Here is a 22,878-nt window from a genome sequence, read left to right as displayed (position 1 = left end):
CTCAGCCACCACTCAGCTTCTTCACTAACACACACACAAGAATCAAAAGAGAAGAAGGAGGAGGAAGAAAAGAGAGGAGAGCGAGACGGCGTTGGCAAGCCAAAGTGACGGCGTTGCCATTGCCGTCAAGTGAAGGAGAAAGAGTGAGAGGGAGTGACACATGAGAGAGAAAGACCGAGAGAGAATGTGCAATCGAAGAGAGGAAGAAGGGTGTCTCGTCGCCATCATGCTTCGTTGTCGCTGCTGCCATAGTCACCATCGCCATCGAGACCACCATCGTTGCCAGATAGGGTGGAGGAGAATGGATGTGAGTGGGGAAAAAAGGGAGAGCACGGTTGCATGATCGTCATCTTCCACAGCCGTTGTTAGAGGCTGCCGCCATTGCTATGATTGTAATTGATCCTCACGCCGTCGCAAGAATCGCTGCCAGAGGGGAGTAGCTGCTGTGGCCACCGTCCTGCCATGCCAGTCACTATCATCATCACCGGGTTGTTGGATCACCAAAGCCGCTATTACTCCATTCTTTTTTTTTTCTTTTTAGTTTTAGTAACTCATTCTTGTTCCGCAATCTTCATTGCTATAGTTCTGTTATAAGCTTGATTAAGAATTTAGAGACGTTAACATCTTAGGGCTGAGCTACTGCGAGCCGTGATTGTTGATGCTCTGAAGGAATCAATGCTGCTACTGCTCCATTCTCTTATTTCTACTTACTTGCAGTAATTTCCTATTATAAAACCCTCACCGTTATTGTGGTGTTATTAGTTTCTTATGCTAAAAATTTTGAGGTGTCGATGTCATAGGTTAAATTGCCGTAATCGCGTGCTGTAATTGTTGCTGTCGCTACTACGAGGGAATGTTGGTGTGGTTGTTGTTGGTGCTGCCGCGAGTTAGGATGAAAGGGGTCACGCTTAATTTTGTGGGTTTCAACTATTTGAGGTAGGGGTGATGCATGAGCATCTTTAGTTGTTTTCTTTATTAGTTTTTCAAAAAAGTTAGTGAATTCCCTATTCTTAATTGAGATTTTAGTGCTTTAATCAATATTTCTTAAAGTTTCCTTGATCTTTGATATGTATGGAAAAGTGTTGAAAACAAGCAAGAATAAGGATGAAAAGAAGCAAGTAAGAGAACCACTAAAAGCAAGCAAGGAGAGGCAAATAGAGAAGCCTCTTATAGAACAAACAGAAAGATCCCTTGACCAAGCATGCAAAAATTGAAGCCCTAGGAGTGTCAAAGAAGACCATGCATATAACGCATGATACTATGCGTATAACACATAGCAAAAGTACATCTCTAGTGGCTAAATCCACTCCATGTGTACTTCTTGGGAGTTCCATGCGTACTACTTGAGCATTCCTGCGTATAACGCATGGAACCAGACCCCTTTTGACCTCTTCGTACTCCAACGAGCCTAACTTGAGCTAGAGAGGTCCAAATGAAGCGGTTCTAGCGGCGTTCAAAAGTCTACATCCAGACTTTCTAATGATATATAATAGTTATAGTGGTCATGCGTCAAAGGCAGCCACACTCAAGCCACCAAAAGTACTCTAGGGTTGCCAAGTGCCATGCTTATAACGTGGGAATTCCTATGTTATATGTGAGAAGCCAAACAGAGGCCAAGAATCCCAAATTGCACTTCCAATAGCAAAGAAAAACCATGTGTTATACTTGAAGACCCATGCGTATAATGCAAGGGCCAAATTGCACCTCCTAGCAAAACCATGTGTTATACTTGAAGACCCATGTGTTAAATTGTTGCTTGTCTCCAAGCAACCAAAAACAGGATAGGTTTGACACCTCACTTTCCTTTGAAGTTCAGAGGCATTGGCATCTCTTGGAACTAGAATCCGGATGATATTATTGAGTTTCTTAGTTTAGATTTTCTTGATTCTTGAACACAGCTTCTTTTTTAGCCTGGCCGTGACCTTAAGCGTTTTGTTTTCCACTATTACCACCGGATACATAAATACCACAGACACTTAACTGGAAGAATCCTTTGGATTCGAATTTAGCTTTGCTTAAGTCCTAGATAGAGGTATCCAGAGTTCTTAGGCACACTCTTTTACTTTCGGGATCACGACTTTAACTGCTCAGTCTCAAGCTTTTCACTTGATACCTGCACACCACAAGCATTTAGTTAGGGGAAGCAGCTCAATTGAGTTTTTTAGGCCAAGATTTTATTTCTGTTGACCCTCCTAACCATTGATGCTCCAAGCCTTGGATCCTAACTCTCCATTTCCTTTCTTTTGAGCTTTTTGGATTTTTCTTTCGCTTTTTCTCCTTTTTTTCGATTTTTCTTCTTGCTTTCTTGCTTTTTCTGCTGTTTTTTTTTTTGCTTCAAGAATCAATATTTTTGGTTTTTTTAGAGACTCAATAATATTTCTCTAAATTCACTGTTCTTCAAGAGCTAATACACTTAACTTCAACATTAAACATGCACAATTAATTCATCATTGTGGGGATAATTTAGCAGAACTTAAAAGATTTTTTTCTTTTTCCAAAAAAAATGATACATTTAGATATTCAATGCAAGGCCACCACATCAAAATAATTAGAGATAAGTCATGATATACTCAAAAATTATGCACTCACTGCTTCTAAAAGAGAATAAAACTTTATTTAAGTTTAATGGAATGACAAGTGGGATAGTTTATACTTATTTAACAAAAATAAACATTACTTACTCAAATTGAATATGGAAATCTACTAGTAATCATGCAACCTAGAACTAGGAAAACAGAAAATAAAGTACTGGAATCAAGAACTTGATAGGGGGTGAAACTCAACCACCTTGTTCATGGTGGTCACTGCTCTCTTCAGAAGATGTCTTCTGACGCTTCAGATCTTCTAGTTCTCTCCCTTGCCTTTCTTGCTCCTTAACCAGTTTGCACAGCATGCAAGACTGGTTTTTTTGTTCTTCTCTCAATTGATCCAGAGTGGATTGCAACTGTGCAACAGATGTCACCAGCTAATTCCAATACTCAATTGGAGGGATACTCTGATCTTGGGGTGGCTCAAGTGTCTTTCTCTTAGGCTGATCATTTGGCTGCTGGATCTTGTCCAGAACTGGCCCCTTGGCATTCTCCATACTCTCCTTGGTAATTGGGTTTTCTGTGGGGATGCATGTGTCTCTGTCAATAAGGACTCTTGCCACACTACACAGGCGAGAGATGAGATTTGGGAAGGCCAGCTTGGCCTAAGTGGAGGTCTTGTTTGCGAATTTGTAGAATTCACAAGGAATTATTTGATGGACCTCTACCTCATTATCCATCATAATGCAATGGATTATTACTGCTCTCCTAATGGTAACTTCAGAACGATTGCTAGTGGGAAGTGTGGAGCGTCCCACGAAGTCCAGCCAACCCCTGGCAACTGGTTTGAGATCCATTCTTCTTAGCTGGTTTGGTTTGTTCTTCTTATCCAGGATCCATTTAGATCCGGGAAGACATATATCTTCAAGGACTTAATCCAGCTTTGGATTGGCTACCACTCTCCTATTAAAGGAGTTAGGATCGTCTTTTTGCGGGGTAATTTGAGGATCTCCCTCACCTTATCCAAATCAAAGTGCAGCACTTTTTCTTGAACCATGGTGCGCGAAGTATGAAATCCCTATCCATCTAGCCTTTGCTTTTTTGTCATCCACAGATTTGCATAGAATTCCTGGATCATCTTTTTACCAACTTTGGTTCTGGGGTTGGCTAGAATTTCCCAATCTCTCATTCTGGTCTGTTCTTAGATTTCTGGGTATTCATCTTCTTTTAAGTCAAACTTGACCTCTGAAATCACTGTCTGCTTGTACATCACCTCATAGTAATGTTCCTCATGTTGCTTGGAACAAAATCTAAAAGGTTTGAAAAAAACTGTTGGTAGGGCAACTTCTTTCCTGTTTCTTGAAGTGGGTCTTCAACCTTTTGGAGCCATGGGGGTGAACAAGTAAAAAGCAACACTTTTCCAACACCAAACTTAAAAGCTTTGCTCGTTCCGAGCAAAGAGAAGAAGAGGGAGGAGAGGAGAAGAATGCGAATGGAGGGGGGATGAGGGAGGTTGTGTGGTACGAATGATTATATATAGGGAGGGTGAGGAGGGCTTTCGAAAATCAAATAAAAAAGATAAAAAAGATATGATTCAAAATCTTTTAAAAAGATATGAAAGATAAGATTTAAAATTATTAAAGATATGATAAGGATAAAAAAGATAAGATGTAAACTATTAAAGATATGAAAAAGATTTAAAAGTTTAATAAAAGATTTGAAAAAGAATTGAAAAAGATTTGAAATTTTGAAAAAGAATTAAGAAAGATTTGAAAAGAAATTGATTTTAAAAGATGATGTTTAAGAGATCTTTGTTTAAAAAGAGTTGAATCAAAAGTAGTTGATTTTAGAAAAGATATTTTGAAATAAGAGGAGAGATGATTAAAAAGATAAGGTTTGAAAAAGATGTGGATTGAGAAAGTCAAATCTCCCTACCCTAGTTGGGGCGTTGAACGCCCAGAATACCCCTATTTTGGCGTTCAACGCCAGGCACATACCCCTCATGGGCGTTGAACGCCCAGCCTTGCTCCCTAGCTGGCGTTCAATGCTAGGCTTCGTTCCCCCTTAGGGCGTTGAAAGCCTAGAATGCTCTTATTCTGGCGTTTAATGCCAGCAAGCTCCCTTATGGACGTTTGAACACCCATCCTACCCCTTTTCTGGCGTTCAACGCCAGCAAGGTGCTTCCTCCAGGGTGCTCTGTTTTCAGTTCTGAATATTTCTGTCCCTGTTCTAAGAGGTATACATGATCACAAACGTTAGAAAGTAAAGTAATTATGAAAATCAATTGAAATTGAAGGAAAATTAAATCAAAGGAGAATAAATAAAGAAACAGAAAACATTACTATACTACTAATCATTGGGTTGCCTCCCAACAAGCACTTCTTTACTGTCATTAGCTGGACTTCACTGTACTTATTGTAGTAGCAGGGTAGAGCTTTCTTGCTCAACGTTTCCCCCTAAGTAATGTTTGACACTCTGTCCATTAATAGTAAACCTCTTATCAGAGTATTTACCTTGGAGTTCTATGTGTCCATAGGGTGACACGTTAGTGACCAAAAATGGTTCTGTCCAACGTGACTTGAATTTTCCAGGGAAGAGCTTGAGCCTAGAGTTGAAGAGCAGAACCTTCTGGCCTTGTTCAAAGACACTGGAAGATATTTTCCTGTCTTGCCACCTCTTGGCTTTCTCTTTATAGATTTGTTCATTCTCGAATGCATCAAGTCAGAATTCATCCAATTCATTCAGTTGGAGTAACATTTTTTCTCCTACTGCCTTAGCATCAAGATTGAGGAATCTGGTTACCCAGTAGGCCTTGTGTTCCAGTTCTCTTGGCAAATGGCATGCCTTCCCATAAACCAATTGATATGGTGACGTTCCTATAGGGGTCTTGAAAGCCGTCCTGTAAGCCTAGAGAGCATCATCAAGTTTCCTTACCCAATCCTTTCTAAAGGTACTTACGGTTCTTTCCAGGATTCTTTTTAGTTCCCTGTTGGATATCTCAGCTTGTCCATTTGTCTGTGGGTGATATGGGGTTGCCACTTTATGACGAACGCCATAACGGTGCAAAATAGAGTTAAGCTGTCTGTTGCAGAAATGACTGCCTCCATCACTAAATAGTGTCCGTGGGATACCAAACTTGCTGAAGATATGTTTTCGGAGGAACTTCATCACTACTCTGGCATCATTAGCGGGTGAGGCGGCTGCCTTAACCCATTTAGACACGTAGTCCACTGCCACAAGGATGTACATGTTTGAGAATGAAGGTGGGAAATGTCCCATGAAATCTATTCTCCATACATCAAACAACTCAATCTCTAGGATCCCTTGCTGAGGCATGTCGTGACTATAAGGGAGGTTGCCAGCCCGTTGGCAACTGTCACAGTTACGGACAAACTCTAGGGCATCCTTAAAGAGTGTTGGCCAGTAAAAGCCACTTTGAAGGACCTTGGTGGCTGTTCGCTCACCTCCAAAGTGTCCTCCATAGTCTAAGCCATGGCAATGCCATAGGATTCTCTGTCCTTCCTCTTCAGACACACATCGACAGATTATACCGTCTGAGCATCTCTTGAAGAGATATGGTTCATCCCACAAGTAGTACTTTACATCATGTATGAGTCTTCGAGCTTGCTGTCTACTGTATTCCTTGGAAATGAAATTTATGGCGGCTGTGCGTCTGGATTGCAAAGAGTTGCTCATCAGGAAAGGTGTTAGATACCTCAGTAGAGGGAGGGGAAGTCCCTGCTACTGGTTCAATCCTAGACAAGTGGTCAGCCACTTGTTTTCTAATCTTTTTCTGTCTCTGATTTCTATATCATACTCTTGCAGGAGTAGCACCCATCTTATCAGCCTTGGCTTAGAGTCTTGCTTGGTGAGAAGGTATTTGAGAGCAGCATGGTCAGTGTAGATAATAACCTTAAACCCTATTAGATAAGATCTGAATGTGTCAATGGCATAAACCACTACAAGTAATTCCTTCTCTGTGGTAGTATAGTTTTTCTATGCATCATTTAGAACACGACTGGTATAATAAAAGACATGCAGGAGCTTGTCATGTCTCTGCCCCAGAACTGTGCCAATGGCATGGTCACTGGCATCACACATTAATTCGAATGGTAGGTCCCAGTTGGGTACAGAAATGATGGGTGCAGTGATAAGCTTGGCTTTCAGAGTTTTAAAGGCATGCAGGCACTCTTTGTCAAAAACAAATGAAGTGTCAGTAGCTAATAAGTTACACAGGGGCTTTGCAATTTTTGAAAAATCCTTTATGAACCTCCTGTAAAATCCTGCATGTCCTAGGAAACTTCTGATTGCCTTAACATTAGTGGGTGGTGGTAATCCCACCTTAGCTTAATCCACCTCTATCCTTTTGTTTGAAATCTGATGTCCAAGAACAATTCTATCAGTTACCATGAAATAAAATTTTTCCCAGTTCAAAACCAGGTTTGTTTCTTGCCATCGTTTCAGGACTAAGGCCAGATGGTCAAGGCAGTTATCAAATGAATCTCCAAAGACAGAGAAATCATCCATGAACACTTCAAGGAAATTCTCAACCATATCAGAGAAAATGGAGAACATACACCTCTGAAAGGTGGCAGGTGCATTGCATAGGCCAAATGGCATTCTTTTGTAAGCAAACACTCCATATGGGCATGTGAATGCTGTCTTCTCTTGATCCTGAGGATCTACTGCAATTTGATTATAACCTGAATAACTATCCAGGAAGTAGTAGAATGCATACCTTGCTAGTCTCTCTAGCATCTTATCTATGAATGGTAAAGAAAAATGATCCTTTCTTGTGGCATTGTTGAGTCTCCTATAGTCAATACACATATGGCACTCTGTAGCTGTTCTTGTGAGAATCAGTTCATTTTTCTCATTGTGAACCACTATCATTCCTTCCTTTTTGGGTACAACTTGGACAGCTCTCACCCAGGGGCAGTCTGAAATAGGATAAAAATAATCCCAGCCTTCCACAGCTTTGTGACTTCTTTTTGCACCACTTCCTTCATAGCTGGATTTAGGCGCCTTTGTGGTTGCATCACTGGTTTGGCGTCATCTTATAGCCAGATTTTGTGCATGTATCGGGCTGGACTAATGCCCTTAAGGTCACTTATGGTCCACCCAAGAGTAGTCTTGTGTGTCTTTAGCACTCGGATTAGTGCTTCTTCTTCCTGTGGCTCTAGAGCAGAGCTTATAATCACAGGGTAAGTGGCCCCATCTCCTAGAAATACATATTTCAAGGATGATAGTAACGGCTTGAGCTCGAATTTGGGAGGCTTAGCCTCCTCTTTAGGAGATTTTGAAGTCTCCCTTGTTTCTTCTGGTGCCTCCGAGTTAATCTTGGCATCATCAAAGATGTCATCCAGATCTTCTTCGAGTATTTGAACTACATTCACTTCTTTCACCAGGGAGTCAATGAAATTAATGCTGATGCACTCCTCTGGGGTGTTTGAATGCTGCATGGCCTTAACAGCATTCAGCACGAATTCATCCTCATTGACTCTCAAGGTTAGTTGTCCTTTTTGCACGTCAATAAGGATCCTTTCTATAGCCAGGAAGGGTCTCCCTAAAATAAGGGATGCACTCTTGTACTCTTCCATCTCAAGTACCACAAAATCTGTGGAAAAAGCAAAGGGTCCAACTCTAACAATCATGTCTTCAACCACGCCTGACGAAAACTTGACAGACCCATCAGTAAGCTGAAGGCATATGTGGGTTGGCTTGACTTTCTGAGCTAAATAGAGCCTCTTTATTAATGATGTAGGCATCAGGTTAATGCGTGTTCCAAGGTCACATAGGGATGTCCTTGTGTAGGCATCCCCTAGGGTGCATGGTATCATAAAGCTCCCAAGATCCTGAAGCTTCTCTGGTAAGCTCTTCTGGATTACTACACTGCATTCTTCAGTGAGGAAGAGTATCTCTACCTCTCTCCAATCCTTCTTATGACTTAATATATCCTTCATGAACTTAGCATAGGAAGGTATCTGTTTAAGAGCCTCTGTAAAAGGGATATTGATCTTTAGTGTCTTGAGATAGTCTATAAAGCGGGCAAACTATTTATCCTTTTCTGCTTATCAGAGCTTCTGGAGAAATGACATCTTGGTCTTGTACTCATCAGCCTTAGTTAATGTAGGCTGAGTACCTACAGTGCTTGAAGAGGGGTTACTGGTTTGCTAAGGAGGGATGTTCTCAGCACTTGTACGTGTCTGATCACCCCTGCTTGGGCGTTCAACGCCCTTGCTGTCCTCTTCCTGGCATTCAACGCTAGAAGTACCCCCTTCTGGGTGTTGAACGCTAATGGCACTCCTCCCTGTGCATTCAACGCCCTTAGAGGTGCCTTGGACTGCAGTCGGTTCATCTTCTGTCAGCTTCTTTTTCCCTTGTCTCTTGTTGTTCTGAGGTTGAGTGTTCAGGGTCTTTCCACTCCTAAGTTGGATAGCTTGACACTCTTCTTTTATCTATTCAGATAATTGCTGTCTACCTTGACTAAGCTGTGTCTCTATGTTCCTATTGGAAGCTCGAGTTTCTTGCAAAGCCTCTTGTAATTCCAACAACTGTTGTGCAAGGGAGCGTAGCTGCTGAGTTGATGTGCCACTTTGTTCTGGAGGGTTAGATTTAGTAGCTATTGCCTTAACCTCTACTTTTGTTGAAGTCTCATTAGATGAGTACAGATGCTGGTTGCTGACAACTGTCTCAATGAGTTCATGAGCTTCCTCAATCGTCTTCCTTATGTGTATAGAACCACCAGTCGAGTGGTCTAGAAATATTCTAGCCACGTCTATGAGCCCGTAATAAAAGATGTCTAGTTGCACCCATTCTGAAAACATTTCAGTGGGGCATTTCTGGAGCATCCTTCTGTACCTTCTCCAAGCATCATGAAGAAATTCATTATCCTCTTGTCTGAAGCCTTGAATGTCCATTCTTAGCTAGGTGAGCTTCTTTGGAGGAAAGTATTGATTCAAAAACTTGTTTACTAGCTGACTCCATGTTTTCAGGCTAGATTTGGGTTGGTTATCCAACTACCTCTTTGCTTGATCCTTTACAGCAAAGGGAAATACTAGCAATCTGTAGACATCCTAGTCCACTCCATCAGTGTGTACTATGTTAGCTATTTGCAAGAAATTTGCAATGAACTCTGTGGGTTCTTGGTGCACGAATTTCCACACTTCGTACAACTAAACCAGCAAGTGCATTGGGTCGTCCAAGTAATACCTGAGCGAGTCAGGGTCGATCCCACAAGGATTGTGGTTTGAAACAAGCTATGGTTATCTTGTAGATCTTAGTCAGGTGGATAGAAGAAGTAAGTATGCTGTTTAAAGCGCATAAAATTGGAATAAGATGGAATTACAATGCTTGATTATAACCAGTGGTAAGAAGATGGTTAAGGCTTGGAGATGCTTTGTTCTTCTAGATAACTCTGATTTTACTGTCTTCTTCAACTGTGAATGATTTCTTCTATGGCAAGCTGTATGTGATCAACGCCGGTTGAGAGGTCGCCAATGCTTCTCCAGATCTGAATCCTAGGGTTAGTGTAGATCTATTCTGATTGAGGGTGAAGCTCCTGTAGTCCATTCTCCTTACTGATCCTACTCAAAACGCCACAAACAAGGTCGAATCTTCTGGATCAGAGAATGCTGTGCCTTTGGGTTCTATCCTCTACCACAAAAACTCTAATCTCCCCATACCTCGGCTAAACTGATGTTTCGAGAAGTCTCCAACGAAGTCGTGGATTAGCCGTCTAAGAGATGTATAATCAAGCTAGTGGTTCATCATTGTTCGATGAAAGGCACACTCTGAACCCATGTAGAATGAGATAACCTTGTTCCAGTTCAACTCATTCATAATGATGAAGAACAAAGATACATCTTAGAATCGAGAATCAAACACGGATTGAAAAGAAACAGTAATACTTTTATTGATCCATAAAATTCAGCAAAGCTCCTCCCCTCAACCTAGGAGGTTTAGAAACTCATACTGATAGAAGATACAATATGAAAAAAGTGTAAAGTGTCTAAGAGATCTGAATAGTGTAAAAATTCTCAAATAAATACTAGACTAATGACTAAAGATTACATAAGAAGGATAAAACAGTCTTTTAGTGCCAAAATCCACTTTTGGGCCTACTTGGCGAGTGTTTGGGCTGAGCCTTGATGGGATCCATGTCCTAGGAGGCCTCTAGGGCATTGAACGCTGGCTAGGGGATCCTTTAAGGGCATTGGATGCTGGTCTCTTCTCCTTTGGGCGCTGGACGCTAGAATAGGACAGGAGGCTAGCGTTGGACGCCAGTTTTGGGCCTTCAATTCTGAAGCAAAGTATGGACTATTATATATTGATGAAAAGCTCTGGATATTAGCTTCCATAGTCATTGAGATTTGAGAACGCTCCATTCGGATGTCTGTAGCTCCAGAAAAGCTCTTTCGAGTGCAGGGAGGTCAGATCCGAACAGCATTTGCAGCACTTTCTTTGTCTCTGAATCAGAATTTTGCTCCAGCTCCTCAATTTCAGCCAGAAAATACCTGAAATTGCATAAAAACACACAAGCTCAAAGTAGAATCCAAAAATGTGAATTTTGCACTAAAACCTATGAAAACTAAATAAAACTTAAACAAAACATACTAAAAACTATATGAAAATGATGGCAAAAAGCATATAAAATATCCACTCATCAGTTCTTCCTATGGAAGTCCATGATAATGACATCTTTGCTGCACCATAGTAATCAGTTGAGGGTTTATCTCAACATTGCTTGCTCTAATAGTGGGTATACTAATACTTCTTCCATAGAAGTCAGGAGTGGGGGCCGTATAAGACCCCAAGGTTCTTCTAAACTGTTCATTCCCATTTGGGTCCATAATGAACTCATCCTATTCCTTTACACACAGTCAAGAAACAAGAAAATGGAAAGGTAGGTGTCTCTACGTCAGAGTATAGAGCACTTCCAGTGAGGTAAAGATAAGAAGAATGGAGGTAGAGGAAGAGATGGAATTCGAATGTGAGGGGAGTAAGAGAATTCAAATTTTTAGAAGAAAAAAAATTAAAATTAAAATTATTTTTGTTTTATTTTATTTATTTAATTGATTTTTGAAAATAACAAAGAAATTAAAAGTTAAAACAACTAATTAACTAAAAGGATTTGAAAATTAAATGTGATTTTAAAAGTAGTTTTCGAAAATAAAAGAAAGAAAAAGTCAAACAAAGATTTAAATTTAGAAGAAAGCAAAGAGTTGAAATTTAAAAGTTTTGAATTTAAAAAGAAGATAACATAAATAAGTTTTTAAAATTTAAAAAGAAAGATAAGATAAATATTTAAGAAAGATGAGATTTAAAATTTTTGGAAATCAAACATTAAAAGATAGTAAAGATTTAAACAGATAAGAATTTGAAATTTATTTTTTTAAAAGAAGATAAGATGGGAAAGATTTAAAGTAAAAAGATATGATAAAGATTTGAAAAGATTTGAAAAGATAAGATTTAAAATTTAAAATTTAAACTTTACTAACAAGAGAATATCAAACTTAAAACTTTTAAATTAAGATAAGAAAATATAGCAAGATTTTCGAAAATTTAAATAAAGATATTTAATATATATATATTTTAATTTTTGAATTTTCAAGAAAAAGAAAAGCAACTAAGAGACACCAAACTTAAAAATTTAAGATCATATGACACAAATTTTCAAAAAATAAAGAAAAAATAACTAAACGACACAAAACTTAAAATTTTTAAAATCAAACAGGAAAAATTACCAAGAACAATTCGAATATCAAGAAGGGAAAATAAGAACACTTTCGAAAATTTAAAGAAAAAGATGAAGACAGACGGGACACCAAACTTAAAAACTGACACCAGACTCAAACAAAAATAAAGATTACTAAAGAAAAAAAGAGTTTGAAAATTTTTTGAAAAAGAAAACAAAAGACACAAACAAAAGAGTAAGATTATTATTTGCCCTTTCAATCTGTAAAAAGTACCTAATCTAAGCAACAAGATAGTCCGGTAATTTGTCAATCTTGAACAATCCCCGACAATGGCACCAAAAATTTGGTGCGCGAAATTGAACTCCGCACAACTGAACCGACAATTGTACCGGGTCGTCCAAGTTATATCTCACGTGAGTGAGGGTCGAATCCCACGGAGATTATCGGATTGACCAAGTAATGGCTATCTTGTAAATCTTAGTCAGGTGATTAGAAAAGATGGTTGTTTGTTTGAAAGCATAAACGAAATAGTAAAGAACAAAATACCAGATTGATGTGAAAACAGTGATAAAAATTCAGTTAAGACTTCGGAGATGCGTATTCCTTCCGGATTAACTTTTCTTACTGTCTACTTCAATAACGAATGATTCATTCAATGGCAGCCGTAAGTGACTAACTCATGTCCTCTCATCAAGTTAATCTCTTCTAAACCACAACAGTCCACAATATCCGAGTAACTCATGCCCTCTCATCAAGTGACTCATGGCTTCTCACTGCAGCCGAAGATGGAGCTTTAAGCAATCCACTCCCCTTCGCAATCCTACTCAAAATGCCACACACCAGGTCAGATCTTCCAGATCAAAGAGTGCTGCTTCTCTTACTCTAGCCTTAGCACCACAGAGACCTCAATAACCCACGGTCAACGGGATTTCATGTCACGTATCCAAAGTTGCCCAGGCACGCTCTTGAAATCTGCAATGCATTCTCTAGTTTTAGTTCAATGCTATCCGGGTCTGGACTCACACGGAACCCATGTAGAACAAGGATGAATGTTATGATTCACCCCCAATTCATTGAGATTGAAGAACGAGAACACATAAGAGAATAGAATAAGACATATTGAAATAGAAACAGTAATATTATTAATCCATGAGAATCAACAGAGCTCCTAACCCTAATTTAGGAGGTTTAGTTGCTTATAGCTTATAGAAAATAGTGTGTAATTTGAAAATAGGGTGGAAGAAGATCCTAAACATCGGTGATCTTCTCCTTTTAATACTAATCTAATAACTAGAGATTACAGAATTAAGACAGACTGGACTTTTAATGCGAAAATCCACTTCTTGGGCCCAATTTGTGAGCGTTTAGCTGAGCTTGGGGTGACTCCACATGCTGAGACTCCTCTTGGGGTATTGGACGCCAGGCTTGCTCCCTTTTGGGCGTCCAAACACCAGCTTGCTCCCTTTAGGGCGTTGAAACACCAGGTAGCGGGTCAGATGGGCGTTCAACGCCCGTTTTGGGCCATCATTTCCAAAAATAAGTATGGATTATTATACATTTCTGGAAAGTCCTGGAACTTAGCTTTCCAATTCCTTTGAGAGCGCATCAATTGGACCTCTGTAGCTCCAAAAATGCTCGTTCAAATGCATGGAGGTCAGAATCTGACAACATCTGCAGCCCTTTCTCTGTCTCTAAATTAGGCTTTTGCAAAACTTGCCGGAATCACCCAAAAATCACCTAAAAACGTAGGAAAAATACCAAAACTCAAAGTAGCATCCAAAAAGTGATGTTTGCACTAAAACCTACTAAAACTTAATAAAATTTAACAAAACATAACCAAAAACAATAGGAAAACAATACTGAAAAGTGTATAAAATATCCGCTCATCACTTGGCTATTTGAAAAATTCTAAAATGACCTAGCCTTTTATGTCAGAGCCATTTTTCAAAATTCATGGAATTAAAACATGCTACATTTTGACTTTTGAGTTTATCTAGTATGAGGCGATACACATTATTACATCTCTTTGCTACAAATAATACTTCATCTGATTTTTCATTAACAGCAACACATTCTAATCTTTTGAAAATTACCGAAAACCTAGTGACAAACCCCATTTGTAGGGTTTATCTTGTATTGATTTTTGGGGATTTTATCACCTTTTACCCATATTTATTCAAGAAATAGCATGGTTTTGTATATTCTCCTTTAATTGTGCTTGAATGTGAAAACATGCTTTTTAGGACTCAAAATAGCTAAATTTAATTCACCTTGATTCTATTAGATGCCTTGATATGTTTGTTAAGTGATTTAAGGTTTAGGAGGCAAAGATTGGATCAAGGGAATGAAGAAAGAAAGCATGAAAAGTCGGAGAACTCATGAAGAAATGGAAGAACCGGAAAGCTGTCAAGCCGACCTCTTCGCACTTAATCGGCCATAACTTGAGCTACAGAGGTCCAAATGATGCGGTTCTAGTTGGGTTGGAAAGCTAACATCCGGGGCTTCGAAACGATATAAGATTTGCTATGGTTGAACCGCGCATGATGATGCGTACGCGCATAGTACGCGCACGCGCCGTTGCTGCCACCTGGTTCACTTAAAACAAAACGTGGCCAGCGAATTCTAAAGCCTTGTGGGCCCAATCCAACTCATTTTTTATGCTATTTAAGCCAAGGATTGAAGGGGGAATGGAGATACTTTTCATACTTGATGCCAAGGCATCTTAGGCTAGTTTCACTAGCATTTTTTTGATAGTTTTAGATGTTTTATGCATTTTCTTGAGCTTAAAGTAACCAAGAATGGTTAAAAGAAGAACAAAGCAATGAACCATCCAAACAGTATGATTTTGATGCAAATTTCATGAGTTTTTAGTTATATTACTTGAATGCTATGAATGGAAGATTTCTCATGAAATTTTGCAAGACTTTGATGCAATTGTTTGGATGATTTCAGGGAAGAAGAGGCTAGGCAAGGAAGCAACAAAGTCAATAAAGGAAGCTTGAATATCACATGTGGAGTTTAAGTTCCAGTTTAAGCCTAAACTGGAGCTTAAACGCCAGAATCATGAAGGCTAAGAAATGCTGAAACTGAAGTTTAACCTCCAGTTTAACCTTAAACTGGAGGTTAAACGCCAGAATGAAAGTCTCACCAAAGAAGCATTTCCACGTTTAACCTCCAGTTTGACATTAAACTGGAGGTTAAACGCCAGAATGAGAATGCCAATCAGGAAGCATTTCCACGTTTAACCTCCAGTTTAACCTTAAACTGGAGGTTAAACGCCAGAAATGGGAAGTGCACCAGGGAGCCATTTCCACGTTTAAGCTCCAGTTTAACCTTAAACTGGAGCTTAAACGTGTTCGACCAAGTTTTCTCCTCCAGGGTTGCTTTCTCCATTTCCACGTTTAAGCTCCAGTTTAACCTTAAACTGGAGCTTAAACGTGTTCGACACCTCCAGGGCTACCTTTCTCAGCTTCCACGTTTAAGCTCCAGTTTAACCTTAAACTGGAGCTTAAACGTGTTCGACCTCCAGGATGCCTTCTTCCATTTCCACGTTTAAGCTCCAGTTTAACCTTAAACTGGAGCTTAAATGTGTTCGACCTCCAGGGCTGCCTTTTCTATCTCCACGTTTAAGCTTCAGTTTAACCTTAAACTGAAGCTTAAACGTGTTCGACTAAGTTACCCTCCAGGGCTGCCTTCTTCCATTTCCACGTTTAAGCTTCAGTTTAACCTTAAACTGAAGCTTAAACGTGCTTCCACAAAAGGCATCACTGGAAGTGTCTGGCGTTTAAGCTACAGTTTAAGCTTAAACTGCAACTTAAACGCCACTCTTGGAAAAGGTTTCTGGGCCAACAATATTGCGGTTTAAGTTAGTATTTGAGCACAAACATTAACTTAAACTTACTCTGGTATGAAACCCAATTGAATATCATGGTTTATGGGATTGGGCCTGAAGGATTGATGAGTCTGAAATTTCAATTTATTGAGTCATGTGTCATTATTTGATTATCACTAAGTTGGCTCAATGAATGTTACAGATTTTGGATCAACAGCCTCATCAAGATTATGGATCATAAACCCAAGGCAAAAGGAAAGCAGGGAGAGGCCTCAAAGCCCAAGAAACACAACAGAAGCTCAATATAGAAAGTGTATAAATAGGATAGAATTTAAGTTAGGAAGGACTTTTACCTTTTTATTTTGGCTAGTTTTCATATCTTTGTAATTGAATTCAGAGCTATGACTCACTAAACCCCCTTTCATTGGGTTAGGGAGCTCTATTGTAATTCAATGAATCAATAATAGTTTATCTTCTTCTTCAATCTTTTCTCTTGAATTTTGTTAGAAAGCTTCTCGATCTAATTCCATTGGTTAGTTGTCTTGGGAAAGAGACTATCCATAATTGGAATCCTTCGGAACCTTGGGAAAAGAATGGAGGATTCATGCTAGAGAAGCTTTCTCACAGTGAATTGGATTGGGGTTTGGATGGATATTGTGACATGTAATCCTACCAAATTGTGGTTCATGAAACTGTGTGGTATAATCAGTGATCGAGCATCATCTCTTCTTATGAACATTTAAACCAAGGGATTGGGAATTTGTTTGTTTTTAGAGAGAATTGGTGAGCCAAGGGATTGGGATCCAATCATATAAGATTGCCAAGCAAAATTCAATGAACGCATTGCTTGAGGAAGAGATAAACATGTTTTGATTCGGAGATCTCAATATCTCCTATAACCCAATGAATTCCCCATTTCCGATTTCCACTTTCTCTTTACATTCTGCAATTACATTCATGCAATCACCCCCATTCCCTTTTAATTTTAGCAATCTAGCTTCTGCTCTTTAATTCATGCAATTTAAGATTCCGCCATTTAAATTTCTTGTCATTTACGTTTCCCGCCAATTTTACATTCCGCAATTCTCATCTAAATCTTGATTCCGCTCAACTAGAACAAACTTCTAATCCGAATTGCTCACTCAACCAATCCTTGTGGGATTCGACCTCACTCTATTGTGAGTTTTTACTTGACGATAACCGGTGCACTTGCCGGAAGGAATTTTGCCGATCGTGCAATTTCCTAAATCGTAGCATAACAAGTTTATGCGCATCAAGTTTATGGCGCCGTTGCCGGGGATTGGTTTTCGATTGACAATTCTCCAATTGGAAGTTAACTAGATTGAGCATTTTTTTGTTTTGATTAATTCAGTACACATTACTTGTTGAATTTTAATTTCTGCACTCTGTTACATGCTTTCTTTCTTTATGCCTTTAAATTCAAGCAACTAACTCACTGACTCACTAACTGTTTGAATTAATTCCTCAACTGCTCTAACCATACTCTTCCATTAACCAAGAGTATTTCACTTGTTTGTTGCCTGTGCTGTGTTCTTGTATGACAGGTAGGAGAGGAGAGACATCAACTCCTCCATATACCGAACCAGAGAGGACCCTTCATAGACTGAGAAGGGAAGCAAGAGGGAAGAGAGTACTGGGAGAAGAGGAATCTGAAGGAGAATCTGAGGACAATTTTGAGGAAGCTTTAGATCTCAACATGGATAGAGAAGTTCACAACCATGAGAGAGCTGATGGAAACAATGCCATTCCTGAGAGGAGGATTCTTAGTTCATACATAAACCCAACCTCTGGGAATTGTGGTAGCAGCATCCAGAAACCACCCATTCAGGCCAACAATTTTGAGCTCAAACCACAGCTAATATCACTTGTGGAGAATCATTGTTCATTTGGTGGAAGTGCTAATGAAGACCCAAACCAACATCTCACAAAATTCCTGAGAATTTGTGACACTGTGAAGTCCAATGGAGTCCAGGAAGATGCATATAAACTGCTTTTGTTCCCATTTTCACTTAGGGACAAGGCAGCTAAGTGGCTGGAATCATTCCCAAGGGGGAGCCTAACAACCTGGGATGAGGTGGAAAGCAAGTTTCTGGCACGTTTCTACCCCCCACAAAAGGTCAATAGGCTTCGATCTGAGGTTCAGACGTTTAGACAACAAGATGGTGAAACTCTCTACGAGGCATGGGAGAGATTCAAGGATTTGACAAGGAAATGCCCACCAGACATGTTCCATGACTGGGTGCAATTGCATATTTTCTATGATGGACTGTCTTATGAATCAAGGAAGGCTGTAGACCATTCATCAGGAGGTTCATTGAACAGGAAAAAGACTGTGGAAGAAGCCATTGAAGTGATTGAGACAGTGGCTGAGAACGAGTACTACTATGCATCAGAGAGACACAACACTAAGGGAGTCATGGAGCTGAACCATGTTGATACAATTCTAGCCCAAAACAAGGTGTTTGCCAAGCAACTAGCAGAGCTCACCAGGAAATTAGAAACAAAACAAGTGGCTGCAATTCACACACAAGATCAAGAGGAAGAAAGCACTGAAGGAGGTGATTGGGAAGAGGCCAATTATGTAGGAAATCAACAAAGGCAACCATATGATCCACATTCCAACACTTACAACCCAGGCTGGAAAAACCACCCAAACTTTGGGTGGGGAAACCAGCAAAAGCAACATAACAAGTCCACATACCAAAACTCCAACCAAAGATCATACCAAGCCACACAAAACACTTACTCTCAACCACCATATCATAGCCAAAATAATCAACCTGCTCAACCTAATCCGAACCAACAATTTCAAGATCAATTAAACAGGATAGAAGGAATGCTTGCAACCATAAGTCAAGACATAACCGAATTGAAAGCTTTTAAGGAAGAAGTGAATTCTAACCTGCAAAACCAAGGAGCTGCCATCCAGAAGCTAGAAAATCAAATTGCTTATTTGTCTAAGCAAACCCCTGGGACAAGCGGTTCTCATGCTGCCAAGGCTATTGCAAGGGAAGAATGTAAGGCCATAACCCTCAGAAGCGGAAAGAATCTAAAGGAGATCTCAAAGGAAACCACAGAGGATGAAGCAAAGGAAAATGTGAGAGATAAGGAACAAGGACAATCTTTTACATCGTCTGCAACAAAAGAAAAAGAAAAAGAGGTCCTGAAGCCTTATACACCTAAAGCACCATATCCTCAACGTTTGATGAAAAGTGAAAAGGATGGCCAATTCTCCAGGTTCTTGGAGATTTTCAAGAAGCTTCAAATCAACATTCCGTTTGCTGAGGCAATAGAGCAAATGCCACTCTATGCAAAATTCTTAAAGGAATTAATGACCAAGAAAAGAAGCTGGAGAAACGAGGAAACTGTGTTGTTAACTGAAGAATGCAGTGCCATCATCCAGCACAAATTGCCTCAGAAATTGAAGGATCCAGGCAGTTTCCAAATCCCCTGCATCATAGGAGAAGTCATGGTGGAGAAGGCCTTGTGTGACTTAGGGGCCAGTATCAATTTGATGTCTCTAACAATGATGAGAAGAATGAAGATTGAGGAAGCCAAACCAACAAGAATGGCCCTCCAATTGGCAGATCGAACTTTTAAATTCCCTCATGGGATAGTTGAGGATTTGTTGGTGAAGGTGGGAGATTTTATATTTCCTGCTGATTTTGTGGTGTTAGATATGGAGGAAGAAGCCAAAGCTTCAATAATTCTGGGAAGACCCTTCCTGGCTACTGCTGGAGCCATCATAGATGTACAAAAGGGTGAACTCACTCTTAGACTACATGATGAGAAATTGGTGTTTAACGTATTCAAGGCAATGAGCTATCCATCAGAATCACTAAGGGAATGCATGAGGGTGGATGTAGTGGACATTGCAGTACAAGAAACCTTTGAGGAAACAACAAAGGAAGTGGCGGAGGAGGAGTTCACCAAGGACATAGAAGTTAGTGACATCAAGGCTGCTGAAACAACCATGCCAAACATGCCAGAGATAGTGAAAGAAGAGAAGGAAGCACCAAAACCTGAGCTCAAAGCATTGCCCCCTAATCTCAAGTATGCATACTTGGGTAGTGATGAGAGTCATCCTGTTATCATTAGCTCTGCCCTGAGTCAAGAACAGGAAGAAGAATTGATCAAGGTGCTACAAACTCATCAAGATGCCATTGGATGGACCCTAGCTGATTTGAAGGGGATAAGTTCATCCATATGCATGCATAAAATCTTGTTAGAAGAGGATGCTAGACCCTCCATCCAAGCTCAGAGAAGATTGAATCCCGTCATGAAAGAAGTGGTACAAAAGGAGGTCATGAAGTTATGGCAGGCAGGGGTAATCTACCCCATTTCTGATAGCCCATGGGTTAGTCCCATCCATGTAGTTCCCAAGAAAGGTGGCATAACTGTGGTGCCAAATGAGAGGAACGAACTCATACCCACAAGAACTGTCACTGGGTGGAGGATGTGCATAGACTACAGGAAGCTCAATGAAGCCACCAGAAAGGATCATTTCCCACTCCCATTCATGGATCAGATGCTTGAAAGGCTTGCAGGACATGCTTACTATTGCTTTTTGGATGGATACTCAGGCTATAATCAGATAGTAGTTGATCCTAGAGATCAAGAGAAAACATCATTTGTTTGTCCATATGGAGTTTTTGCTTATAGACGCATGCCCTTTGGATTGTGCAATGCACCTGCCACTTTCCAAAGATGCATGCTGTCCATCTTTTCGGACATGATTGAAAAATTTATTGAGGTCTTCATGGATGATTTTTCTGTGTTTGGAGATTCTTTTCCTAGCTGCCTACACCACCTTGCCTTGGTGCTTAAGAGGTGCCAAGAGACTAACCTAGTATTAAACTGGGAAAAATGTCATTTCATGGTTACAGAAGGAATAGTCCTTGGCCACAAAATCTCTAATAGAGGCATTGAGGTGGACAGAGCTAAGGTGGAAATCATTGAAAAACTACCTCCACCAAGTAATGTCAAGGCAGTTAGGAGTTTTTTGGGACACGCTGGTTTTTACAGAAGGTTTATTAGAGACTTTTCCAAAATAGCCAAACCATTGAGTAACTTGCTTGTCTCTGATACACCCTTTGTATTTGATAAAAATTGCATGCTAGCCTATGAACTTTTAAAGCAAAAACTTTCCTCTGCACCTATCATTGCCCCACCTGATTGGAACTTACCTTTTGAACTGATGTGTGATGCATCAGACCTTGCTATTGGGGCAGTGTTAGGACAAAGGAAAGACAATTTGGTACATGTGATTTATTATGCCAGTAAAGTCTTGAATGCTAACCAAAGGAATTACACAACCACTGAAAAGGAACTCTTGGCAATAGTCTTTGCATTTGACAAATTTAGATCCTATCTCATTGGATCTAAAGTCATTGTCTTCACTGATCATTCAGCTTTAAAATACTTACTTGCTAAACAAGAATCCAAACCAAGACTTATTAGATGGGTTCTTTTGTTGCAGGAATTTGACATTGAAATCAAAGACAAGAAGGGTGTAGAGAACAAGGTGGCAGACCATTTATCAAGGATACCATGTGAAGAAGGAAGCGCACAAAGCACACATATAAATGAGTGCTTTCCTGATGAACAACTCATGGTAATTCACAAAGCACCCTGGTTTGCAGACATAGCAAACTTCAAGGCCACTGGGAGTTTGCCGTTGGAATTTAACAAGCATCAAAGGAAGAAATTGGTAAATGATGCCAAATACTTCATCTGGGACGAACCATACTTGTTCAAAAAATGTTCCGATGGCATGCTCAGAAGATGCATATCAGAGGAAGAAGGAAGGGAAGTCTTATGGGACTGCCATGGCTCCACTTATGGAGGACATTTTGCAGGAGAAAGAACAGCAGCTAAGGTGTTGCAGTGTGGTTTTTATTGGCCCACTATCTTCAAAGATGCAAAGGAACTAGTGAAGCACTGCCATGAATGCCAGAAAGCGGGGAACCTGCCAAGAAGAAATGAAATGCCACAACAATTCATTCTGGAGCTTGAATTGTTTGATGTATGGAGGATAGATTTCATGGGACCCTTTCCCTCCTCATACTCAAATAATTACATTCTTGTGGCAGTAGACTATGTCTCCAAATGAGTTGAAGCAATAGCAACTCCAACCAATGATAATAAGGTAGTCATGAACTTCCTCAGAAAATACATTTTTTGCCGTTTTGGGGTTCCAAGAGCAATCATCAGTGATGGAGGAAGCCACTTCTGCAACAAACCATTAGAGGCATTGCTTCTAAAATATGGAGTCAAACACAGGGTAGCCACACCATACCATCCACAAACAAGTGGGCAAGCCGAAATATCTAACAGAGAACTCAAAAGGATCCTGGAAAAGACTGTGGGAACTTCAAGGAAGGACTGGTCGATTAAGCTAGATGATGCTCTTTGGGCATATAGGACAGCTTTCAAAACACCAATTGGAATGTCTCCTTACCAACTAGTATACGGAAAAGCTTGCCATTTGCCACTGGAGTTGGAGCACAAGGCATACTGGGCCTTGAAACTTTTGAACTTGGACAGCAAAGCTGCTGGAGAAAGAAGGATGTTGCAAATTCAAGAGTTGGAAGAGTTCAGAGCTGAAGCTTATGAGAATGCCAAAATTTACAAAGAAAGAGCAAAGAAGAAGCATGACAGCAACATAGCCCCAAGGAAATTTGAAGAAGGACAAAAAGTATTGCTCTACAATTCTAGGCTGAAGCTATTTCCAGGGAAGCTAAAATCAAGGTGGTCTGGACCATTCCTTGTCACCAAGGTCTCCAAATATGGACAAGTA

The 22,878-nt window shown here is 39.9% G+C and overlaps 1 non-coding gene across 1 annotated transcript; it reads right to left on the bottom strand.

Moving 5' to 3' along the window:
• Nucleotides 1-18,201: 18,201 nt before the first annotated feature.
• On the bottom strand, nucleotides 18,202-18,305 carry LOC148570703 (small nucleolar RNA R71). Its single transcript, XR_015880273.1, has one exon. It is a non-coding gene; the product is annotated as a small nucleolar RNA R71 (small nucleolar RNA).
• Nucleotides 18,306-22,878: the final 4,573 nt, after the last annotated feature.

Source organism: Arachis ipaensis, chromosome B3 (assembly GCF_059453495.1).
Source record: "Arachis ipaensis isolate K30076 ecotype BB chromosome B3, ASM5945349v1, whole genome shotgun sequence".
NCBI classification, from domain to species: domain Eukaryota; kingdom Viridiplantae; phylum Streptophyta; class Magnoliopsida; order Fabales; family Fabaceae; genus Arachis; species Arachis ipaensis.
Note: the sequence above shows the minus strand (reverse complement) of the source record. Positions and strands in the feature narration are given on the sequence as shown.